At 35.0% G+C, this 17,823-nt stretch overlaps 1 non-coding gene across 1 annotated transcript; it reads left to right on the plus strand.

The window, feature by feature from the left end:
• Positions 1-400: 400 nt before the first annotated feature.
• LOC121477217 lies at positions 401-504 on the plus strand. The gene has a single exon (XR_005984146.1). It is a non-coding gene; the product is annotated as a U6 spliceosomal RNA (small nuclear RNA).
• Positions 505-17,823: the final 17,319 nt, after the last annotated feature.

The following is a 17,823-nucleotide window of genomic DNA, read 5'->3' on the forward strand; positions in this document are numbered from 1 at the left end:
TTATACTTATATCTTTCTATTAATGTTATAACTGAGTCTAAAGATTTATTGATATAGCCAACTTGCCCAGTAAAAAATATTAAATCAATAAGAAGCAGAGTATTATAATAAGAAACAATAATTTAAGAACACATTCTGGGACCAAAAAAAAAAAAAAAAGATATACACATATCTATCTTCTAAGTTCCAGGCACACAGAAAATAAGAAGAGTGGAAAAACAAATTATAAAATAGTAAATAGGCAAATAATACATACATTACTAATATTCCCATTTAGCACTGTAGCTATAAAAACTGAAGTAGCAAATAATTCAATTTCAAATTAGTGATAGTATATTTTTATTATATTATTTATTAATTCCTTTAGGAATAAAGATTCTGTTGGAACAAAAATTAACATCTTCTTATAGCAGCACATACACTAACACTGGAACTAGACAGAGAAGATTTGTAAGGGCCTTGAACAAGGATGACACACAAATCCAAGAAGTGTTTCATATTTAAAAAATAACATAAGAAATGTCAATTAAACTTTTATATTAATTTAATCAGATTTGGGGGTGACATTTTATTTTGTAGCCAAGGCTACAATGATTTTAAAATATCATCGGTATAATTGATCCATTTTTATGTGTAACTTCACAGTGAAAAATAGTATTCTAAATTTCGAGACAGAACAATGAAATTCAGTCTCTCAAATGACCAATGAATTCAGGCTGAGGATTTGATTATCTTATTATTTTGGTCTCATAAAGTATATATGTTGATATAGTGTATACATATATATATACACATAAAATTAAGTAATATATATTATTACTAAGTAATTTATTCGTGCTTGAATCTTATTCTTTTCTAAAATCCCCTCTGGGACAACTGAAGACCAGCTTTATCAACACTGAACGGATTCTTAGATAATATCTTTAAAACTTGTTGCAGTATTTACAGATAAAAATATTGCTTTAGTATATGTGTCATGGGTAATGAATGAATATACCCACTTTCTATGTTTTAGCAAAAGAAATGCATTACAGTTAAAGAGAACCATAATTTCCAGGAGCCATAACATGCCATTTTCTCTCTCCTTTGTTATTTAAAATAATTTACAGAAGCCAGAGCTGAGGTTTAGTAAGACATTTCATAACCCAATGTATTCATAATTCATTGCTGTGTAACAAATTAGCCCAAAACTTAGCAGCTGCAAGCACAGACCACCTATTATCTTACTGTTTCTGTAGGGCAACAATTTGGGAACAATGTAGTTGAATGAATTTAACTAAGGGTATTTCACAAAACTGCAATCAAGATGTTATCGAGACTGCATTGATTTTAGGCTCATATGGAGGAGGAGCTGCTTCTAAGCCCACTCACATGGCTGTTGGCTTAAGACAACAGCTTCTTGCCATGTGGTCAGTTCCACAGGAATACAGACACTGTGACAACCTTTCTTTCTCCAAAGCAGAGTAAGAGATAGAGACAACTAAAGTGAGAGCAAGAGAGAAACAAAAAAGGATTCCCAAGATGGAAGGTTCTTTTAAAAACCTGATGCCAGATATGACATCCCATTACTTCTGCCATATTTTGTTTATTAGAAGCAAGTACAAACTTACAGCCCACATTTAGTGAAGGAAATTACATCAGAGCATGAATGAGGAGAGAGAGTTCTTTGGAGGTCATCCTAGAGCCTGCCTACCAGAGTTTTCCATTAGGTCTCCAATGAGTCATGTATTTCTACTATAAAATGTACTCTATCTCCTCCAAATTACCTGGAGTCTCATCCTTATAGCATTAATTCAAAGTCTATAAGCACAGCATCTAAATCAAGACTAGGTATAAATAAGGCAATCAAAATGTAGTTGCTTAAGTACAGCCCCTCAAGTGCAACTTCTCCAAATCTGTAGATATGAGAAAGTAAAAGAGATAAGCAACCTGCCTCCATTTCCCCCACCAAAACGTCCAACATATATGATACTGGGATAGTCATAAGGTGGTCACTACAGGTATTCTAGTTCAAAAAAAAAAAAAAAAAAAGAAAGAAAGAAACCTTGGGAAGACAAAGGGAGAAACTAGTTCATAGAAATTGTAACATCCAATCAGACAAATATAGGCAGCTCTTAGAGTAGGTTTCAGGCCAGGGAATAATTTTTTATGAATTTCAATTCAGCCCTCAAGGTTCTGGGTACCATCCTCTTAAGTCATGTTTCCTTTTTTCTTTTCTTATTTTCATGAAACATAACACACATCTGCAACTCATAGACTAGGCAGTTAACTAGATGTGAGCAGGGAACATGGGTTTTGTGACTGTTAAGAAGTTTCAAACAGCTGGGAGACAATGTGGGGAATATGCATGCACTCTCTTTTATGACTGTGGCCCTACAGTAATCTATAGTTTCATGGTAATACATTTACTTCAAAATTCTGACCCCCATTGTGGAGGATGGCTGCCATGACCATTCCAACAAGCACTGTATAGGGCCGAAAACTTCCTATACCAACCAGTAGGAAGAGTCCCTAAAATGATTGGAGGCAACCTTAGTCAGAGACTACCCCGGCTATAACCCATAACCTATTCAAACATAAAAAGAAAAGATGACCCAGACCCCCATGTAGTCGTCACCTCTAGGCCTGCCCACTCTCCAACCTCCAGAGTGTACCTTTGCTTTAACAGCTATACGTGCTTCCTTGCTTGCTTGCTTAAGAGCTTGGTTCTGAATTCTTTCTTGCTTGATCTCAAGAATTGAAGCCAAGGAATGGGATTAGCCAAGGACAGAACTGATAGATCTCTCAGAGTCCTTCTTGCTAGTTGGATTCCAGGGATCCAAAGTTCTCTCTTAATTTTATACAATCTCTGACTCTCAATCCAAGCAGATGATGTTTTTGCCTCTCAAATACCAAATCGGTATCTTAACCTTATACCAACAAAAAAAGAGGAGCAAACAAAATCTGAAGATAGCAGACCTAATAAAATAATAGGCTCTTCACTTGAAATGTATGTAGTATGATTGTGAATATTTCAATAAACCTGTTATGTAAAAATTTTCAATCAGATATAATTTACGTTTTAAAAAAACAAAAGTAACTTCAACATGTTAATGATGATAGAAATTTTCACTTTAATCCTCTTTTCTAATTTAGAAAATAAACTTTTAAAAGTTTTCAGAAGTATTAGCCAAGAGCAAGTAAAAGGATGTATCTGTAAGGATAGATAGGTGATGGTGAAAGGTCTCTATGTTGGCTAACATAAAATCATGTCTAGTATTTGTCACCGTAATACAACACCCAGATATTTGGACAAAAATGAGCCTACTTTCTGCAGCCTAATACTCTTTTCTTCCCCTGGGCCTCACATTGATTGGTCCACAAAAGTAGTTCATCTGTGAATGAATGTTTGGATTGCAAAGGGGTAATAGTAAGAATATGATGATAATTACCCTTGTATGCTTAATTTTATGTGTTAACTTGACTGGATTAAGGGATATGCAAATTGGGACTCCTGAGTGGCTCAGCGGTTGAGTGTCTGCTTTTGGCATGAGGTGTGATCTCGAAAGTCCAGGATCAAGTCCCGTATTGGGCTACTTGTAGGGAGCCTGCTTCTCCCTCTGCCTATGTCTCTGTCACTCTCTGTGTGTCTTTCATGAGTAAATAAATAAAGTCTTAAAAAAAAAAAAAAAGAATAGCCAGTAAAACATTACTTCTGGGTTTGTCTGTGAAAACGTTTGTGAAAAAGATAAGCATTTGTACTAGTAGACTGAGTCAAGAAGGTCTGCCTTTACCAATATAAGCATCTCCAGTCCACTGGAGGCTGAAAAAAAAAGCAGAAGGGGAGGAAGGACAAAATCTTTCTTCTGTCTCTTTCCACCTGAGCTAGAATGTCCTTCTTCTCCTCCCCCAGAGCTGGAATACTAAAAATTAAATAAAACAGGATAAGAAAAATTGAAATTTTGCTCTAGTTGTATAAAGGAATATTCACTTGTTTGAAGAGCTTATTTTTTTTCTAATGACTCTGTAATATATTTAGAGCTATGAATATCTATCAATATGTGTCAGGTTTTAAGTTATAGTTGAATAAAAAGCATACTTTGCTCATTTTACCAAGTTTGCTAGTCAGTTTGTCAAGATTTTCCATCCACAATTGAAAAACTTAGAGAAAACATTTTTTCAGTCTTATATTTTTTAACAGAGGGCAAAATGTGAGTTGAACTGCATATTTTTCCATTAACATTAGTTCACTTCTCTCTTAATTCACGGTTTTCAATAAAATGTCCTACCTTTTAAAATATGCATTGTTTTATTGTATTGTTTTGTTCCAGATAAGCTACTATTCAAAGCATATCCTATTAAGTCTAATTCTTTGTAACTTGGGTTGCCTTTCATATGAAAGAGCTCATTCATCCTCCAAGAAATGACAGTACTTACTGCATGTTAAGCATTGTGTTAGCTTCAACCAGCTGATGCAAAAGACAAAGGTACTGCCCTGAGGTGAAAGACCTTACCATGTAATGTGTCTCATCTTTAAAACCTTTTTTTCTTTGAAAGAACTCAAAGTGCTTTATTCCAATTTTGTATCATGGTTGGATTTTTGACTGACAGTTTAGAGAAGGTCCTAGAGCCATTATTAATAATAAAATAGTTTTGTCTTTTTTCAGTTCTTATCAGGTCCTACTCACCAAGGCTAAATACTTTACTTTTTATGACAAAAGCGTCATGTTCATAATGGCAGTATGAGTCAGGCGCTACTTTTTAATCACCATTTTAAAGATGTTTTCCAACATCCAGAACTGTGAGAGAATAAATTTTTGTCATTTGGAAAAATAAATAAGTAAAATAAAGATGAAAATAGTAAATATTAATTTATGTCATATGCTCAATGTAAATTCACTAAGTGACTCATAGCTGAAAAACATTATTTTGATTAGAAAATTCATATTCTATCTAAACAACTGCTTTCAATTGTTTCTATATCTTTGTGTTCAATCTGTCAGACACTATCAGTTTATTGTTTTAATATTAATGGTTCCTTTAAATGCATGTATAAGACTATTTTTTAAAATGTATGCCACTGTCATATATAGTTGTATAAAATTAAGGATGTATAATATGATAATACTACCTTTAATCAATTTCTAGAATGAGGAGCTGAGTGATATAAAGTCAAATAAAACTTCTAGGCATGAAACATGAGCCTTGCAAGAGGCTGTATTCTCTCTCTTTCTCTCTCTCTTATTTATTTTATTTTTATCTCCTGTTCTTTTAGATATTTTATCCTGACTATCCTAGCAGATATATACCTACAAAATATTTGATTTAAACTCAATTGCTAATCGTTATGTTAGTGTCTACTTGCTAAGTACTGAGATGACTGTGACTGGACTGTTTCTTAAATTTTGTATATTTAATTAGTTTTTGTTAGGAGTAGTAGCAGTAGTAGCAGTGCATGTGTATGCACAGGGTGACTGTGGTAGTGGGGGTAGAATAGTTGTACCCTTTTTTTTGTCCTCTATTTCTGTTCTTCAGTCCTTAGTTGTCATTGTACAGACATGCTTAATTCTTCTGAACAGATGCTCTTTTCAGGAATGTTCCTATGGAATTTAGAACCTTTAAAAAGAAAGGAATATCTTGCAGAGGAAACAAACATAGGTATAACATCAGATATAACAGAAATAAATATATATGTAACATAATATATAGTATATCTGCCAGATATAAATGTATAATAGTTTTTATTCAGAGACAGAATTAGTTTAAGCAACAACTCTTCCTAAATAGGGAGTAGTAATGTGCTTTGGAAAATATGAAGCTAGTTTTGTTACACCTGTGATTTTTCCCTTTTTTAATTCTACTAGATCATGCTATATTCTTGGGAAAAAAATTATTTTTCTCCTCTAGATTCCATTTCACCTCTTAATTATGTGGTAATTTTGAATGAAGTATTTAATATAGTATCTGAATAGCAGCTCTACTTCATAAAAGAATGAGATAGATACCAAAAATCATCCTACATATGCTGCATAAATAATTCATTATCAGGACTTTAAAAAGCAAAGAAAGTTGCTAGTAAGTTTTCTTGTACTAATTATCAGAAGAACCAATGATTGGAAAAAGCTTTCTAAAAATGTAGGACACCACAACCTAAATCTTTTCTTGGAGATAGTAGCTAGCAAAGCTAATGAATAATTGCAAAGAAAAGTATGCTGGAGGACAATGGAAGAAAGTGGAAAGGCTATCATATGAAATAGAACAATTGGAAAGGATGTGTGATTTTAGCATAAAGAAAGGTGAAGAATAATAACAAAGCTAGAGAAAATGTTGAGACATTTGTAGCATCATGGCTAAACAAAGTTAGAAAGCACAGAAAAAAGTGAGAAATGCTAGAGAGGATCTGGGAAAAATTACAGTGATAATTGAATAAAAAATGAAGTCTTTAAAAGTTCCATGTGAACTAAAACATAAGGGAGAACTACATTGCAAGTAACACTTATAAAAATAAGGATTATTTACATTTATTAAAATTGATATATTTTCTATTAAAGAATGTGTATGGGGTTTATAAAAGTATCATTTATAAAGATCATTAAAACTCTTCAAATATATGGATTTGGATTTACTCATGAAGTTGGCAAATTTTAATTTTGTTTTTTTTTCTTTTTTTTAATTTTAATTCTTTGTGTACTATTATCATTAGATGGTTGTTTTTCTAAGTGATCACAGCTAATCAAGATCAAAAAATTTACTTTCAAAAGGATTTATATGATTTTTAATGGATTTTTTTATTTAAAGAAAATGACTTTTGGAGCACCAGGGTGATTCATTAGGTTAAACATCCAACTCTAGATTTTGGCTTAGGTCACAATCTCAGGTTTTTTAGAACAACCCCTAAGTCGGGCTCCGCATTGGATGAGGAACCTGCTTATGATTCTCTCTCCCTTCCTTTGTTCAATCCCTTTCCTCACCTCTAAACAAAACAAAACAAAACAAAACAGAACAGAACACGGTTTTTATATTGAAGTCATTCAATTGAAAGTCATTTGACTTATCAAAGAAAATTTGGTTGGCCTTTCAAGAAGCCTGAGACAAGTATTTTTTTTTTTCTTTCTCAATCTTCATGGATATTTCCAACAGCATGTGAAAACACAGAAGATAACCATTCTTCTTTAATCCTTACTTTGCTGGGTCTGAAATACTTTACATTTTTCTCAATGTTCAAAAAATATCTAGAGAGAGAAGAGCATCTTTTTTTTTTTTTTTTCTGAGAAAGTCGAAAATTAGTTGAGGATTTGGTTGATCCTACTCTGATAAAGTATCACAAACACCTAATGGCAGCCAGCAGAAGTTGTGGCCAAGTTAGCAGAAAGAAAAACAAAACAAAAACTTTCTTGAATCTGCCTTGAAACCTCAGTTTTCTAATTGATATGTATTTGCATGATCAGATCATCTCACTTGAGATGTCATGAGCAAAGGCATGGATGAAGTATTCTTAGGTTATTTCTGGGTAACTTGTTTAGAACAATTTTATTTTCCTTCTAATAATCTAAAAAATTAATGTAGTATATATGAAGCCAAGCCATGATAAATAGAAATGTAAACTTTGGTGATGAAATTTCATGGCAGTCCCCAGCTATGAGGCAGTCATCTGAAGGATCACATAGATGACTACGGATATATTCAGATTATCATGAAAATGAACACACAAAATGAAATATCCACTCAGAGGATACATAAGTAAAAATAATTAAAGCATTTTATGAAAGTATTTTATCATTTACAAACCGATAAAATATAATGCTCTATAGTCATATTCTTTATGTTCCTTTCCTTACTCCCAAATACATCAGAACTTCTTGCCTTACATATCACTTGAAAATGCATCTCCTTTCTTCTTTCTATTTAATTTTAAAAGATTCCAGAGGCAAAAAGAAGAAGACAGTGCCTTAAATTTTCAAGAGTAATATTTATTTTTTAAAATAACATTTACCCCTGTGACAGTCATTTGTTTGGGGGTGTGATTGTGTTAGCGGAAAATGAGGCAAATGACAGCCAAATTGACTGACTTTGTTTGTATATACTTGATCAAATTTGATAGAAAGTGAAAAAAAAAAAAACATAGAACTTTAGTCTCATGCCTTCCTATTTAGACAATGAGCAGCTTCTGAAGTAAGATTAAAGCCTTTTGAAGAATTATGTATATTAAATACTATGACAATGGGTCCACAGTCACTGTCACCCTTATTTCAGAATTAAGGATAAAATATTTTTGTGCCATATTTCCCCCCCAAATTTCTTAAGAACATCTGCTAAAGTCAGGACTACTTAGTTTGGGGTTTGCTGTTTACTACACTGATTTCTATTAAACATACTTCAAAGGAAAATGGAAACTTCAAAATTAGGAGAGAAGCGATAGATAATTGTACTTGAGAATCAATGCATTTTGGATATTGATCTCTTATTAAAATCCAGATTCTCATTTAGAGCTGTCAGTGTGGTTTCTATACATGTAACTTGCTGGCAGTGAACTTATGCTACAGAGAGTAAGATTCCCAGGTTGAAAGTTGGTATTTGCAGCTTTGCTCAGGCTTTTTTATTTTTTTCCCTCCTCTCTTAACAAGCCATCTGTGTATTCTCATAATTACACCACTAGCAAGTGACATCCTTTAAATTTTGATTACTCATGGTTTTGAAATACGCTTAAAATGAAAGTAAAGAGTATAAAGCAAAACTAGACAGAAAACACAGAGAGTAAAAAAAATGGACATAAACTTAAAATTTGGGCATAAAATAGCAACAATTACTACAAGTAAATGGGGGGTGGCGGGAGCTCATTCAGTTAAACGTCAGACTCTTGGTTTCTGAGGTTCACAGGTTGTGAACATCTGCTATCTCATGTGTAGTGAGAGATCTTATGTGTAGTGAGATAAAGTCTCACAATGGCTCTGTGCTCAGCTGGTAGTGTTTGAAGATTCTCTCCTTTTCCCCCTCCCTGCACTCACTCGTGCTGTCTGTCTCTCAAATAAATAAATAAATATTTTAAAAAATAAAACCAAATGGAAGACTACAATTGGAAGCATTTATTGGCTAATTTAAATTGCACAATGGCAAGTGATTTTATACACATCTGAAGTCAACTTTTTTCAAGCTGTCATTTTAACTCTTCAATAAGAATCGAAGATGTGCATAGAATACCTTGTAACAATGTCACTGAAATAATACACATGTATTAAGCACCTACTATGTTGCCTTCACTATTCTAATTTTATAAAGATTATTAAGTATACTTGTTATAGGGATCCCTGGGTGGCGCAGCGGTTTGGCGCCTGCCTTTGGCCCAGGGAGCGATCCTGGAGACCCGGGATCGAATCCCACATCGGGCTCCCGGTGCATGGAGCCTGCTTCTCCCTCTGCCTGTGTCTCTGCCTCTCTCTGTGTGTGACTATCATAAATAAATAAAAATTAAAAAAAAAAAAATATATATATATATACTTGTTATAGAAAAGGCAGAACTTGGCTGAGGTACAGCTCACAGTAGATTCTCTGGGTCCACAGACCTATCCATTATTCATTTCCCTGGTTGCCAAATGTATAAACATAATGGAAATAGTTGGGAGTTGGCTGACTTCCTACATTGATCACTTGGTCAATGGTGTAAGGATTTTTGCAATAGGGAAGGCAACGTGGAAGTCTATGATAATTCTCTCACTCTGGTCAGAATATTCATATATATATATGTATACATATATACATATATATATTCAGTTCTATATATATATTCAAATATATATATATATATATTTGAATCCTAGGATGGTGTTTGTGTGTGTGTGTATATATATATATATATATATATATATATATATATATATGACAGTAATTATTGCCATCCTTGAATACCAATTGGATGCAGGGTCCATGTTCCCAATCAGGACCTCATTTAATTTAATCATTGTCTGTCTCCCCCCCCCCCCCCCCCCCAGAAAACAAGATGGATCCTAGAAGAAGAAAACAGTGGATTTCAGGAAAGTCAACCAAGTAGTAATTCTAATTGCAGTTGCAGTGATAAATATATTATCTTTTCTACAAAAGAATAACATGGCTGCAGGTGCAGGTACGAGATCATTAATCAAACAAACTTGTTCTCTGATATTCTATGTGGAAGGATAAGAGCAGTTTTCATTAACAAAAGACAGACAATAGGATTTGTTGATAGTCATGCCCAAGGGCTACGTTATTGCCCTATCCTCTGCAAATCATCATCCAAAGGGATGTAAACCATCTGGATGTACTGATGGCACCATGTTAATTGGCAATAAGTGAAAGTGAAAAGTAGCCTTGGAAGCCTTGTTAAATAACATGTGCTCTATAGGATAAGAAATAAAAACGAAAAGATTTAGGATAATGTCACATCAGTGAAGTATTTAGAGTTTAGTGGTTTAGGCCATGCCAGGCACTCACTGTTGGTGAGGTTATAGAATTAGGAATATTACATACACATTGTTGGTGAGAATGCAAAATTGGTGCAACCACCCTGAAAAATGGTTAAAGTTTCTTATAAAGATAAATATGCTTACTGTGTGACACAGAACTCTCACTGCTAGGTATTCACTCTAGAGAAATGGAAATACATATATATATAAAGACCTATACACAAATATTTAGAGCAACTTTTTCATAACATAATAAAATACACTGGAAGTTGCCCAAATGCCTTTCATTGGTGAGTGGATAAACAAACTGATATATCCACAGGCAATATTATGGTTTATAAGAAATCTATATTTGGTCATTCAGATGACCAAATATATTTTTTCATATGTATTTGTCTTTGTCCATGGTTCTTGTCTCACAGTTCCTAAAACCCTTGAAATTTCCTACGATAAGGGCCATAAAGGAGTCTTTTGTTTATTAAAGGAGATGGCTTTGAACACTCCCCACAAAGGCAGAGGCTGATTTCCAAGACCAAACATGTATTTAGATTGGAACTTTCAGTTCCACCTTCTGATCTCTAGGGAGGAGAGTAGGTCTGGAAGTTCAATTCAATCAGCCAATGGCCAACAACTTAGTGAATCATACCTACATAATAAAGTCCCCATAAAAATGCAAAAGGACAGGGTTCAGAGAGCTTCCAGGTTGGTAAACAAGTGGAGATTAGGAAGATTAATACACTTGGAGAAGGCTAAGTAGCTCCAAGGCTTTCCTCCATACCTTGCCCTGTGTATCTCCTCATTGGCTGTTGAGCCATCATCTTTATCATATCTTTTAATACACTGGTAAATGTAAATGTTATCCTGAGTTCTATGAGCTGCTCTAGTAAATTAATTAAATCTAAGGAAGAGGTTAGTGGAAACTCCAGTCCGTAGCCAGTCAATCATAAGCACTGGAAAGAGTCGGGAGTGTGTAATCAATGTCTGAAGTGGAGAATGGGGGGACAGTCTTGTAGGACTCAAATTTTGACCTATGGAATCTGATACTATCTCTGGGTAGATAGTGGCCAAATTGGGTTGAATTCTTGGACACCCTGTTGGTGTTTAAGAATTGTTTTGTGTGTGTATGGATGGATCCCCCACTCCCTGACTACTGTGTTGGAATTGGTCCAGGAAACTTTAAACAACACACAAGAGAAATTTTCTTAACATTTAATAAAATAAACTATGCAACAACTTGGGTAATCTCAAAGGCATTTTCCTGAGTGAAGGAAAGCAATTTCAAGAAGTTATATACTGTATGATTCCATTTATAGGACACCATCAAAAAGATAAAACTATGGCGATGGAGAATAGATCAGTGGTTGCTAGAGATTATGGATCAGGGGAATGTGTTGTAAAGAAATATAGCATGAAGGAATTTTGATTGATCAATGGAACTTTTATGTATCCTGACTTTGAGGTCTATTGCACAAATATTAAAATTTATAGAAATATACATCAAAAAAGTCAAATTATCATTTTAAAATATTTTTATTTGAATAAAAATAATTTCCTTCAATCAGTAAGAATTGAGCACAAACCTGGGCATCCTCTTTGATTTCTAAAGCTAGTGTACTCCACACACAGGGAAACTGTTCTGACCTCTCTACAAAGTGACAAGCAAAACTGCCAACTGAGTTCCACGTATTCCAGCAAAGCGTGCTGGAGGAAGACTGTGTTGTGATACAAGCAACCAGTCCACTTGAGCTCTATAACCTGGCACAGTTTAAGGTTAGGTGACTTAAAGTATTAAGCACCTAGAAGGTTAGGACATAACCTTCTAGTATGAATGGTAAGGTAACTTGTAAAATGTATGGCAAGCCCCAGTAGAAAAATCACGGTGCAAAACCTTAGGCTTACAGAGCTAGACATTGCTATTTGAGTAGAGCTAAGCACCTCTTAAAAACACTAGTTGGCCTGATATTGGGTTCTGGTAGAGAGGTGAACTTGACTGGAGGACATCAAATATTCATGCATCCCAAACTGCCTATGATGAACAGGGCTGTCTTAGACTGTAGAGTCATAAAATTGGACTAGCCCAGCAGCACTCAATAGGAAAATAGAAGTGATATATCAGGATCAGGCATGAGCAGCAAGTATTGCATGCCAGCAGTATGGACAAGTAGACCAGACACTTAGGCCATTTATCAAGATTGCATCAGCACTTCTACCAGTAGTGGTTTGTGAATGGATCAATGTGTGTGTGTGTGTGTGTGTGTGTGTGTGTGTGTGTGTGTTTAGGAGGTTTGGTATTAGGATACACTGACCTCATAGCATGAGTTAGGAAATATTTCCTCTTCTATTTTCTGGAAGTGTTTCTACAGAAGTGCGATCTTTTCTTCCTTAACTGTTTGGTAAAATCTACTAGTAAAAGAATCTTGGCTCCAAGTTTTCTTTTTCAGAAAGCTTTTGAACTACACATGTAATTTCTGTAAGAAATATTGAACAATTCAGATTATTTAATTATTCTTGGGTTCGTTCTGTTAGTGTGTCACTTTCAAGGAATTGGTCCCTCTGTTCTACGTGGATAAAAAGTCGCTCACAACATATTTCTATACTACTAATATTTGGGGAAGCAGTGGTGATGCGATGCCTTTTGTTTCATTCCAAATGTTGGCATTTTTGGTTTTCCTTTCTTTGTTAGTTAGCATGGAAAGAGATTTTTAGTAATTTACATAGGCTTAAATTACAAAGTTTTTTGGGATTTTTTCAGGCAAAAAGGTTAAATTTAACTATAAAGTGGACATCAAAGAAATGTCATTTCCTTAACCGTGGTAAAAGATGAGTAAATAAAATTACATCTTTTTTTTTCTGTGTGACTGCCTAAATACAAATTAGTGGAATGTTTTTTTATGATTTGAGGTGTCTTCTCTCCTAACAGTCTTCAAGTTTTATCTTAGGTGTAATGCATGTTGGGGTGTCCCAACTTACTATATTACCTGACATCACTCTGACCATACAGGCAGAACAAGTGCCTGTTTTCTCATAAATTCAATGGCTAATGTATGGAAATATCCCAGGAATGAAATGCTCTGACAAATCTCAACTCACTAGCTGATTGTAGTGAAGGGAGTTCTGCGGCTTTGGATGCTAAGTATAATGCCAGTTGTCTGCTGTGTTCAGATTAGATTTCCACAGCATTTTATTTCTTCTTGGAAAATGTGGTTTCTATATCAATATCATGAATTTGTCCTTCATCTGAATTCTTGCATCCTTGGGCTCTGTGAGATTTGTGTCTCCTTTTTAACATCTGTCTACTCATATCCTTGTGGGCATGCCCTAATTCAAACCTCTTACTTTCAAATTGCATGCTAATGTAAACCATATCAATCAGCCTCTATTGTTCCCCTGGTGACTCTGCTTACATTTTCAGGTCATACGTGTACAACCACACTTTAATTATCAATTTAGTTGCCACTGGCCTGTCTCATAAGGCCTGTTTCTTCTGTGTTTAGGGCAAGGATTGACTGACAGGAAGATCAATGGGAAATAGTAAATCAATTCCGTAGTCTTTGTAAAATGCCCTTACTTAGGATTGAAAGCATATTTTCTAGCAACTCTCACTAAAAGAAAGTCTTATTATTAGAAATAAATCACAGTGATTTTTTCCATTTTTTTTATTTTGAAATAATGCCTAAAATTGCAATAGGTAGAATCTTTGCTCTGTCCCCCCAACTCCCAGAATCTTGTTTCCTGTCCCCTCCCTTCCTCTCCCCTCTCTTGTCCTCCTTTCTCTCCCTAAAGGGTGAAATGAGATAGTTATTCTTTTTAAACAAAATGGAAAATATATGACTACGGTTATAAACACAGCATTTCTTTTCTTTTTATTTCAAATCAAAACTATAAATTCAAGATTTTGAGATAATATAGAGTTTTATGGTAATTTAAAAATATAGGCTATGGCAATAAATATTTTGTACATAGATTCCATTTATATGGGTAAACGGCCAAGATGATGGTTTACAACTATTTATCTGGTGATTACTTGTATTTAAATCTGATTTGAATATACAACAAAAATAAACAACCTCTTGATACCTTAAAAACTCAAAGTTTTAAAAGTCCTTTATGGTTATTATGAGATCATATTTTTAGTTACTCACCTATTCACATTCAATTCTTAAATGCAAAGAGAATAAATTTTTTTCTCATAGAGAAATTAATCAATATCCCAAATTTTTATGGAAAAAGTTCTATGACACATGCCTTAAGTCTTGCAAATAAAGAAAACAGGTGTTGGGGGGGTTGCTTTTGTTTTTTTGTCACAACTGTATAAAAGGAACAGAACAATCTGACTGGCTGGAGCTCGGTGTTTTGATTACTTCCCTTTCACTCTGTTGATGAAGGAGAGATTCCTGTCCTAGAATTAGGGGATGGCCAAACATGACACCCAGCTCTGGTCAGAGGAGATTGACAGCAGTCCACCCATTCTCACAGCCCAGGGTGGGGACACTGCCTACCATGTACTCTGGAACAGAGTGAACAAGCAGGAGCTGTGGGAGCACAGGAACAAGAGTGAGGTGATTTCTGGTTCCCACAGGAAGATGTCGTGCCTTTGAATAATTCAGCAGTCTGGCTGGGAACCAAAGCCTGCTATTCAGCAGTCAGCAGGTGTCATGCCTGATGCCCTTCATGAGAAGGGTTATTTGGCTAGAGGTCCTTATCCACGAGAGTTCAGTGGGAGAGGGGAACATGTGCTCTGCCATTCAAGGCTCTCGAGGTTGCAGATGTCAAGGCAAGAGATCATACTGAATCTTGATTTCCAACCTTCACCACAACTTGTCATATGGAGAGAGATAAGGGCAATTTGACTTTTTTTACTGAAAATATGTGATTTGTTTTCTTTTCGAAATCATATCAGGTCCCTTCTTAATTGAAAATTTAGAACATAGTAAAGATATGCTTCTTGCTGTCTCACTTTTTCCAACATTGGATATTTGTTAAAAAATGTATCTGTGTATCTTTTTAAGCTTAACAACATACACTTTCTGGGGCTTCCCCTTATTAATCCCGATTAGCCATGTATATTTAAATAAATACAAAGATCACAATTGTTTTTTTTTTTTTTTTTACCAGTGCTGGCATATTAAGCAATTCTTTATTTTGATTATGACTTTTTGTCTGGATAACATCACTGAGTTGTGTTGTGTTGTGTTGTGTTTTCTTCCAAGAAATTTTCTGGGTGCTGCCATTCCTCAACTCCCCATATGCTTCAGCCTGTCTTACTTTGTCATCATATGTTCACGTGCACATTTTCCCATAGACATTAATTTTTCCCACCTCCTTTCTTGCAATACGTTTTGCCATCAAGAAATCATTTGCGTTTATTTTTCTCAGCAACAGATGGCATTTTTCTCAGCAGTGGATGTCTTGAGGCTGCTCACCTCACTGGATCCAAACTGGCAGGGTTCTGGGCCTGTGGGAGGGCTGTCATTCCTGTTTTTCCTTATTTTCTTTCTTTCTTTCTTTCTTTCTTTCTTTCTTTCTTTCTTTCTTTCTTTCTTCTTTCTTTCTTCCTTTCTTCTTTCTTTCTTTCTTTCTTTCTTTCTTTCTTTCTTTCTTTCTTTTCTTCTTTCTTCTTTCTTTCTTCTTTCTTTCTTTCTTTCTTTCTTTCTTTCTTCTTCTTTCCTTCTTTCTCTCTCTTTCCCTCCCTCTCTTCCTTTCGTTTTTATATAACGAAAGTGTTTGGTTTTCTTTCTTGATTTACCCATTCTTACACATCTACTTGAGTTTTTAGACCTTGTTTTCATTATTGCCCACCCAAAAAACCTTTTTACACCTCTGCTACCTCAATCTCCCTCCCATACAGAATTCTAATAATTACAGATACAGTGTGTTTAAATCATAATGGTAATTTTTTTCCTACCCCAAGAACTAATTTTTACCCCCTTGAAAATGATATTGTCTCACTGAAAATGCATTTTCTACTTTGTTACAGAGCAAGAAATCCAGAACCTTCCTGAGAAAGGAAGAATTAGTTAACGATTAATATATTAAAAAAACAATGATATATTATGATTCTATTTGTATTAAGTTCAAAAATCCCTACTCCTTCCACTCTCAGGAAAAAGATAAAAAAAAAAAAAACTTTTATTCAACTATCTGAACAAAATAGGAAAGTCTTTAAAAAAATAAAATGGAAGGGTAGCCTGGGTGGCTCAGAGGTTTAGTGCCGGCCTTTGGCCCAGGGCATGATCCTGGAGACCCAGGATTGAGTCCCACGTCGGGCTCCCTACATGGAGCCTGCTTCTCCCTCTGCCTGTGTCTCTACCTCTCTCTCTCTCTCTCTCTCTCTCTCTCTCTCATGAATAAATAAATAAAATCTTTTAAAAAATAAATAAACAAATAAAAAGGAAAAAGAAACAAAATTCAATAAAGGGCAGTGGAAAAGGGAAGGAATGTGAGATGTTTGTAGCCAAGCAGATAGTTTCGAAACTACTAGTAATGTTCTATTTCTTCATCTGCAGATGGTTGCATGTTGTTCATTTCTTTATCAATCTTTATGCCATCTAGGTAGCTGCAATGTCAAACAGGGAGTCCCACGTTCACTGTACAACTGACTTCAGTGTGGCCTCTGCCTCCTTCATTCTGCTGTGCTTGCTTCATTTCAGATTGTTATTCAGCTGCTGTGCACACCTACACCCTTACCGTTTGCTAAGCCACAAAGCAACTCCCATTCTGGTGCATTTTTGCCACCCTGAGCTTTTGAGTTCCTTCTCACCATGTGGCTGTCCTACCCCCTCTCTCAAGACACCAGATCCCTTCCAGATCTAGCACTTAAAGGGTTAATACTTGGCATAAGATGTGGTCTTGTTGACCCTGTTCGGGACTAGAACAATGTCTATTCTGATCAACTGGTAATATGGCTAGTCTGGTTGCTAATTATACTGAATATTATTTCCGCATATATCCATGTCACCAGCTGTGTCCATGATGCCAAATTTATAGGTCGTTTTGTTCCCCCTCCTCAACCTTCCCTTACAATAGTATCACAAGTGGCTTCCCCCTCTGTCTGGAGGGTCTCTGCCTTCCAAGCTCTATTACACCACATCCTTCTGAGTTTCCTTTGAGACTTTCCGTAGCTTCTCTTTTTCTTGATCTCCAAACTTTGAGTTCCCTCATGACATACATTAATATTATTAACTATTTATCTGCCATTCATAATATATATAACAGCTACATTTCCTTTCATTCATACATACAGTATTCATGAAACAAGTATTTATAAGCTGCACCAGGTGCTGAACTAGACAAAATTGTCACTGCTCCTTTCAGTCTGAGGATACCCTAAGGAAGAAGGACAAATAACGGTAACATAAAAATTCTGATGGCTACTGTAAAGGAGAAGATCTGGATTCTGTGAAAGGTG

The sequence above is a fragment of the Vulpes lagopus genome, chromosome 16 (genome assembly GCF_018345385.1).
Source record: "Vulpes lagopus strain Blue_001 chromosome 16, ASM1834538v1, whole genome shotgun sequence".
Lineage (NCBI taxonomy): Eukaryota > Metazoa > Chordata > Mammalia > Carnivora > Canidae > Vulpes > Vulpes lagopus.